Source organism: Elephantulus edwardii, unplaced genomic scaffold (assembly GCF_000299155.1).
Source record: "Elephantulus edwardii isolate Elephantulus edwardi_28Jun2011 unplaced genomic scaffold, EleEdw1.0 scaffold00101, whole genome shotgun sequence".
Lineage (NCBI taxonomy): Eukaryota > Metazoa > Chordata > Mammalia > Macroscelidea > Macroscelididae > Elephantulus > Elephantulus edwardii.
The window spans coordinates 5,372,135-5,380,395 of NW_006399851.1; positions in this window are offsets into that span (position 1 = coordinate 5,372,135).

An 8,261-nucleotide genomic window follows, 5' to 3' on the forward strand; every position below is an offset into this window, starting at 1 on the left:
CAATGACAGACACATAGATCAATGGAATCGAATTGAGAATCCAGAGATCAACCCATCTATCTATGGTCAACTGATCTTTGACAAGAGTCAGCCATAGTTTATTATGATCTACATAGTCAAATGCCTTTGCATAGTCAATGAAACACAGATCGACATTCCTCTGGTATTCCCTGCTTTCAGCCACGATCCATCTAACATCAGCTACAATATCTCTAGTACTTATGGAAATATTTCAGTGTTAACTAATTCTCCTGCTATAGTGATTTTGTGTCACTATGAATGGTGTCTCACTCATTGTTAGAAAGACAATCTCAAGTTCTATCCTGAAGGCCAATGTTGTGAGTGAAATTATCCATATGAACACAAGGAAGACCTGTTAATATGACTATTATTCAAATATATGATTCTACAGCTCTGGTGGTCTAGCAGTAAGAAACTACACTGCAGTCCTAAAGGCATTTGGTTCAAATCCATCAGCTGCTCCATGGGAGAAAGATGGGCTATCTCCTTCCATGTGATTAACTCCCCCTGAAAACCTGCTGAATGGTCAGCTGTGGGTCAGTTCTGACTTGATGGTAAACAACAATAACTAAAGCCAAAGAGGAGGAATTTGAAGATTTTTATCAAGTTTAGCAGCCCTAAATTAGCCAAACATGAAATCAAGATGCATTAATGATAAATGGTGCTTGGAATGCAAAAGTTGGAAACAATAAAAGAAGGATAACTGGAAAGTATGGACTTGGTGACAGAAATGAGGCTGAAAATAGAATGACTGAATTTTGTAAGTTAATGATTTATTCATTGTAAACACCATTTAAAAAAAAACCCAAACCTCACAGTAATTTTACACATGGTCCTCACTAGATGGACTACACAGGAATCAGATTGACTATATCTATGGAAGAAATCATTGGAGAAGTTCACTATCAGCAGTCCAAACTAGACCAGGCACTGAGTTTAGAACATCAGTTACTTATGTGTGCCAAGTTCAAAGTGAAGCTGAAGAAAATTGAAAGAAGTCCATGAGAACCAAGATTGACTGACTGATTTATATTATACTAGTTTATTTACAAAATACAAATATATTATTTCCAAAACAGATTCTTCCAATGATTTGACCTTGAGTCTATCCCACTTGAATTTAGAAATCATTTTAAGAATAAATTTGAAACACCAGTTAAATTTCAAACACCAGTGATTGAAGATCATTTGAGTGTGGGAGAATATTAAGGATGTCATCCATGAAAAGAGCTAAATGTCACTAAAAAGTTTTAGTGTCTACAAGAAGGCATTTGACTATGTGAATCACAATAATTTATGGACAGCATTGAGAAGAATGGAATCTCAGGGCACTTATTTGTGCTCATTTTAAACCTGTGCATATCCACGGTCATACTATACTGAATGCACACAATCTTGCCTGAACCTTGTGCGTGGACAAAGAAGGAATCATTAAAACAGACCAACGGAATACTGCACAGTTTAAAATCAGGGAAGGTGTGCATCAAGGATGTATGTCCTGGTGCCTTAATAGTAAGAAGTGTCACTAATAAATCCAAGGCACAGAGTTAGAAACTACATTCACCAGCTGTTCTGCTTGAGAAAGGTGAGAAATATTCTCCTGAGTGATTAATTGACTTTGAAAACCCACTGGAGGATTAGTTATGAGTTCATTCAGACTTGGTGGTACATGACAACAATTCTATATGTATGCTTAGCAAGCAATTGGAGAAGCTAGACTATACGAAGAACAATGTGGCATCAAGATTTGAGGACGACTCATCAATAACCTGGGCTTGCTGTGATGCTGAACCTTGTGCCATTGGGATGTCAAATGTTATAACAGTTACCCATGGTGGACAATGTTTGGTGGGGCTCCCAGTTTAAGACAGGTTTGGAAGCAGGAGCAGCATCCACTTCCTAAACAACATGGCTCTGGAAACCCTATGAACGTTGATAAATGTCGATGGTTATAGAAAGACTTCCGGCCTTTTGCTCATAGGGTCACTATGAGTCGTGCTCAACTAGAAGGCAATCAACAACAACATCAATAACCTGGGTTATGCAGCTTACACAACCTTGTTTGCAGGAAGAGGACTTGAAGCACTTTTATAAGATCAAAGATTACATACAGCCTTCAAGATAGAGTACATCTAAACATCAAGATGGATGAATAGGTAAAAATATGATAAATGGAAAAAAGGCTGAAGTTGTTAAAAATTTCTTTTCACTTGAATTCACAATCAACGTTCACGGTAGATGTTATTGTTATGTGCTGTCGATTCACCTGCAACTCATAGCGACCCTATGTACATTAGCTCTGAAGCCTGCCCTGTCCTGAGCCAGTTTCACGGACTCTGACACATCAATCCCCATTACCCCAATTTACTGCATCAATCCATCTCATCAGGGATTTCCCTATCCTGTTCTGTTCCTCCACCCTTCTGAGCATGATGTCCTTCTCCAAAGACCAGTCCCTCTTAGCCATGTGCCCAAAATATGGGAGATAGAGCTTCAAAATCCTAGCCTTTGAGGAAAAACTTGGTTTCACCCTCTACAAAACAGACCTATTTGTTTTCTTGGTGGTCTATAGTATGCTCAAGACTCTTCACCAGCACAACTCATCCTTAGTCATTGTGCAGTTCTCTGACGCATAGTAAGTAATTGTGAAGACTATGGCCTGGATCAGGCATACCTTAGTCTCTAGACTGATATCATTGCTTCTCAGGATTCTGGAAAGGTCCCTGACAGCAGATTTACCTAGTGCAATTTATTCTTTGATGTCCTGACTGCTGGCAAAAGCGTTGATTGTGGAGCCGAGCAAGTTGTAACTGTTAACAACCTCAATCTCTTCTCCATCCATCATGGCACTGCCAATTGGCCCAGTGGTGAGAATCTTTGTCTTCTTGATGTTAAGCTTCAATCCATATTGAAGACTACAGTCCTTTACGTTCTGCAGCAAGCGCTTTAGGTTCACCTCAGTTTCAGCAAGCAAGGTTGTGTCATCTGCATAACAGAGGGTGTTGATGAGTAGCAGTGAAGAAATCAAGACACCTTGCACTGGGCAAATTTGCTTTTGAGGATTTCTTTAAGGTGTTAAAAGAACAAGGATATCAATTTAAAGATTACTAAGGTGTGTTTGATCCAAACCATGGTATTTTCAAATGTTTTTTATGTGTATAGGGAAGTTGGACAAGGAATAAGGAAAACTGAAGAATTATTGATGCCTTTGAATTTTAGTATTGGTGAAGAATACTCAGTAATTCATGGACTGCCAAAAGAACAAAGAAATCTGTCTTGGAGGAAGTACAACTAGGGTGCTCCTGAGAGCAAAGATGATGAAATTTCACCTCATTTATTTTGGGCATATTGTCAGAAGACCCTTTCTTAGCACTTGGGGGAAAAATCATGCTGTGAAAGATGGAGGGTCAATGAAAGAGAGGAAGACCTTCCACAAGATGGACCGACACAGTGACTGCAAAAGATGGCCTTAAGGTTGGTGGAGACTGTCAATATGAGAAGGGTTGGGAAAGGCTTCAATCTCTTGTTCATAGGGTTGCTTGATCGCTCCTACCAAAACCAACAAGAACACAAAACTATTCCATGGCGTTTAAGCACTAGGCTGCTAAGCAAAGATAAGATGAATTGATAAAATATTAAAGCCTCATTTAAGTCAGATATCCTACAATCTTAACGAACATAATTAAGCCTACATTCCGGGAGGAACAGAGTACGCTCTCCATTGTACAAATGTTGATTCATTTCTACTTATGATGCTAAAGTCTCCCTTTCTGGACATCAAAAGGTCTGATCTCTCTATATTTATACAAATATATATATTTAGAAGGGTTTAGAAGCGGTCGTGGTACTAGGGATATTGTAGCTGATGTTAGACGGATCTTGGCTGAAAGCAGGGAATACCAGAGGAATGTCTATCTGTGTTTCATTGACTATGCAAAGGCATTTGACTGTGTAGATCATAATAAACTATGGCTGACTCTGAGAAGAATGGGAATCCCAGAACACTTGATTGTTCTAATGCGAAACTTATACTTGGACCAGGAGGCAGTCGTCAGAACAGAGCAAGGGAACACTGCATGGTTCAAAACTGGGAAGGGAGTACGCCAGGGATGCATCCTATCTCCATACCTTTTCAACCTATATGCAGAACAGATTATCCGGGAGGCTGGGCTCTATGAGGAGAAATGCCGGGTCAAGATTGGTGGATGATTTATCAACAATCTGCGTTATGCGGATGACACAACCCTGCTTGCTGAAACTGAAGAGGACCTGAAGCGCCTGCTGCAGAGTGTCAAGGACTGCAGCCTACAATATGGATTGAGGCTCAATGTCAAGAAGACTAAGATTCTCACCACTGGACCAATTGGCAGCATCAGTATGGATGGTGAAGGGATTGAGATTGTACACAGCTTTAGTTTGCCACAGTCAACAGTCGTGGCACCAGTAGCCAGGAAATTAAAAGGCGCATTGCCATGCGAAAGTCTGCTGTTAGGGACCTCTCCAAAGTACTGAAGAGCAATGGTGTGTCTCTGGAGACTAAGGTGCATCTGATACAGGCCATGGTCTTCACAATCACTTGTTATGCATCAGAGAGTTGGACAATGACCAAGGAGGACAGAAGGATAATTGATGCCTTTGAGCTGTGGTGCTGGAGAAGAGTGTTGAGAATACCATGGACTGCTAGGAAAACAAACAAATTTGTCCTGGAAAGGGTTAAACCGGGTGGCTCCTTGGAGGCAATGATTCTGAGGCTCTGTCTAACATACTTTGGACATGTTTTGAGGAGAGACCGGTCCTTGGAGACGGACATCATGCTTGGGAGGGTGGAGAGACAGCGCAGGAGAGGAAGGCCCTTTATGAGGTGGATTGATTCAGTGACTGGGATAATTGGGAAGGGAGTGTCAGAGACAGTGCGATTGGCACAGGACAGAGCGGAGTTTAGGGCTGTTGTACATAGGGTCGCTATGAGTCGCAAGCGACTCGACGGCACATAACAACAGCAACAACATATATATTTATATATGATGATGTTGTCCCTCCTGACATTATAAATACCAGTGGCAGAGTTTCCAGGATCATAGCAACATTCAAGCCACCATACAAAATAATAAGCTGACAGACGATTGACATAGTGACTGAGCAGGGGCAGGATCAAGTCTGGTTTTATTCTGTTGTACATAGAACCACTATGTACTTTTGTGACTTGTGCTTTGCTGTGATGTTAGAAGTAATGCTAGCAGAATCTCAAATAATAGGTATCAGTCCACCTGTGGTAGACAGGCTTTACTAGTCCTTCCAAAATAAGAAAACTAGGAAGAAAGTCCTATCAATGTAAATAAACAACAACAACAAAACCCCTCTCTGTGGATGATAATATAGTGTGTTAGAGAGGACTAGAAGGCACTCAAACTACATAGTTACAGAAAACAGAAAAATAAGCGTGAGCATACTAGGATGCTGAAGATGGCACAGGACAGGGCAATGTTTGTGTTCTTCCTGCTGTGACACAGCAAACAAGAATTACATATAAATAAATGTACAATTCTCTTATACTTTTTAAAGTGGTAAGAACACCAAGAATTCATTTTACAGGTGATACAACACTCCTGTACTCTGACAAACATACCTGATGATTTGGGTACAGTAGAAACTTCTTTACTAGCTTTTCTAACGTTTCTTTTCAGGAGAATAAGAAAAAACAATCTTCAGCTTGAAACTAAACAAGAAGTAAGATCTAGTGAAAGTTCAAAGAAAATGACTGCATTATCAGGTGACCACAGATGGTCACTGGAGGCTAAATCGTTGCTACAAAGGGGAAGAGATGCCCCAGAAAACTCACTAGAGTCTCAACTGAGTCCCAAGTGGAAGGTACACAACATTTTTAAGTGACTTCAAAATATACTGTGCAAGTGGCGACCTCTCTGGGTCACCTGAGCAACCGGGGTGAGGGAGGGAACCAAACTCAAGTTTCAAGGGGAACTCTGGTGGTCTAGTGTTTAGAAGCTGCAATTCCAAAGCCATGAGGTTCAAATCCACTAGCTGCTCTGTGAGAGAAGGATATAGGCAAACCCCTCCTTTGTGATTTACTGCCTCTGAAAACCTGCTGGAGGGTCAGCTATGGGTTTGTTCTGACTCCATGGCACATAACAACAAAAGAAGTTGTTATGTGCCATCAAGTCATCTGTGACTCAGTGACCCTATGTACAACAGCCCTAAATCCTGCCCTATCCTGTGCCAGTCTTATTGTCTCTGACACACCTAATCCAATTACCCTAATCATTGAATCAATCCATCTTGAGGGTCTTCCTCTCCTGCGCTGTCCCTCCACCCTATCAAGCATGACGTCTTTCTCCAAGGACTGGTCTCACCTTGCAACATGTCCAAGGTATGTCAAACGAAGCTTCAGAATTATTGCCTCCAAGAAATCTAGTCTCACCCTCTCTAGGACGAACCTGTTTGTTCTCCTAGCAGTCCATGGTATATTCAGTATGTTCTCCAGCACCACAGCTCAAAGGCATCAATTCTCCTGTCATCCCTAGTTATTGTTCAACTTTCTGATGCATAGAAAGTAATTGCAAAAGTATGGCCTGGAGCAGACACACCTCTTAAGTTTCCAGACTTATGTCATTGCTGTATAGCACTCTAGAGAGGTCTCTAACAGCAGACTTTTGCAAAGCAATTCGTCTTTTAGTTTCTTGGCTGCTGGTACTAAAAGTGTTGATTGTGGTGTCAAGCAAACGAAAGCTCTTAAGAATTTCAATCTCTTCACCATCTATCATGATGCTGTCAATTGGCCCAGTGGTTAGAATCTTTGTTTGTTTGTTTTTTATGTTTAGCTTCAATCCATATTGAAGGCTGCAGTTCTTGACCTTCGGCAGCAAGTGCTTCAGATCCTCCTCAGTTTCAGCAAGCAAGGTTGTGTCATCTGCATAACGCAGATTGTTGAGTCTTCCTCCAATCCTGATGCCACATTCCTTCCTCCTCATAGAGCCCAGCCTCCCAGATAATCTGTTCTGCATATATATTGAAAAGGTATGGAGACAGGACACATCCCTGGCATACACCCTTTCCAATTCTGAACCATGCAGTGTTTTCTCTGTTCCGAAGACTGCCTCTTGGTCCAAGTATAGGTTTCGCATTAGCACAATCAAGTGTTCTGGGATTCCCATTCTTCTCAGCCACAATTTGTTGTGATCCACAAAGTCAAATGCCTTTGTATAGTCAATGAAACACAGATAGGCATTCCTGTGGTAAACATTCACGCCTTTAAAAAGTTGTCTGGAAAACATCCTTATGCAAAACCTTTTTATTCGAAGAGGATGGTCTGACCTGTCACAGACTCCCATCCGCCAAGTCTAGAAGAGTTACGCTGAGGTATCTCAGGCCTGACCCTTCAGCTCTGAAGTCAGCAGTGCAACGCGTGGTACACTGCACGCTGCCAACCAAGAGGTCGGCCAGGTGCAAACCCGCTCCTCTCCCAGGGCGCGCACCCGAGATCTGGGGAGGGGAGGGCGTGGAGGTGGCTCCTTCGGAGCATCCAATCGGCAGCGAGGCTCGGCAGTGGTGCTAGTGACGTCCCCAGCGCCTTTCCCCGCCCCACTGCGGGAGGACGCTTTGCGTCGTCGGCAGAGCCAGCCCAAGTGGGAGGCGAGGGGGAGGAGGAGGGTTGCAGAACCCGCCGGCTGTCGGAGGGCGGCAGAGCATGGAGTGAGCATGCGCAGCGGGCTCCGGGCTCTAGGGGCACCGGGGGTGGGGCCCCCACGCGCGCGCGCGCGCGCACGATCTTCCCGGCGGCGGCTGAGGGTGGAGGGGGCGGTTCCTCAAGTGTCAGCAGCCGGAGGGCGGGTAGGCGGGCGGCAGGTGCCGCCGCGGCCGCTGCCGCAACCTCCTCCTTCCCCCGGTTCTCCTCGTCCTTTGCCGGCAATGATCCGGGCCCCACCAGGAGCTACACCTGCTCGCAGCCCATCACCTCCAGCCTCCGGGCCCGACTTAGGCCTGCTCATCGGCCCGGCCCCCGCGGCGCGGTGCGGCCGCTGAGAGGGAGCTGCGGCGGCCTCCTTCATCCGGAGTCCGCGCTCGGGGGCCGTGCGGGGAGAGCGCCGACCCCTCCCCACCCCTCTCCCGACCGCTGTCCTCAATGTCTCCCCGGCGGGGAGGGGGCTGCCTTGGAGACGCGCTGAGCGGCGCCCGCCGGAGGCCCATCGGCAGCAGCAGCAGCGCCCGGCCCGGCGCCCCGCAGC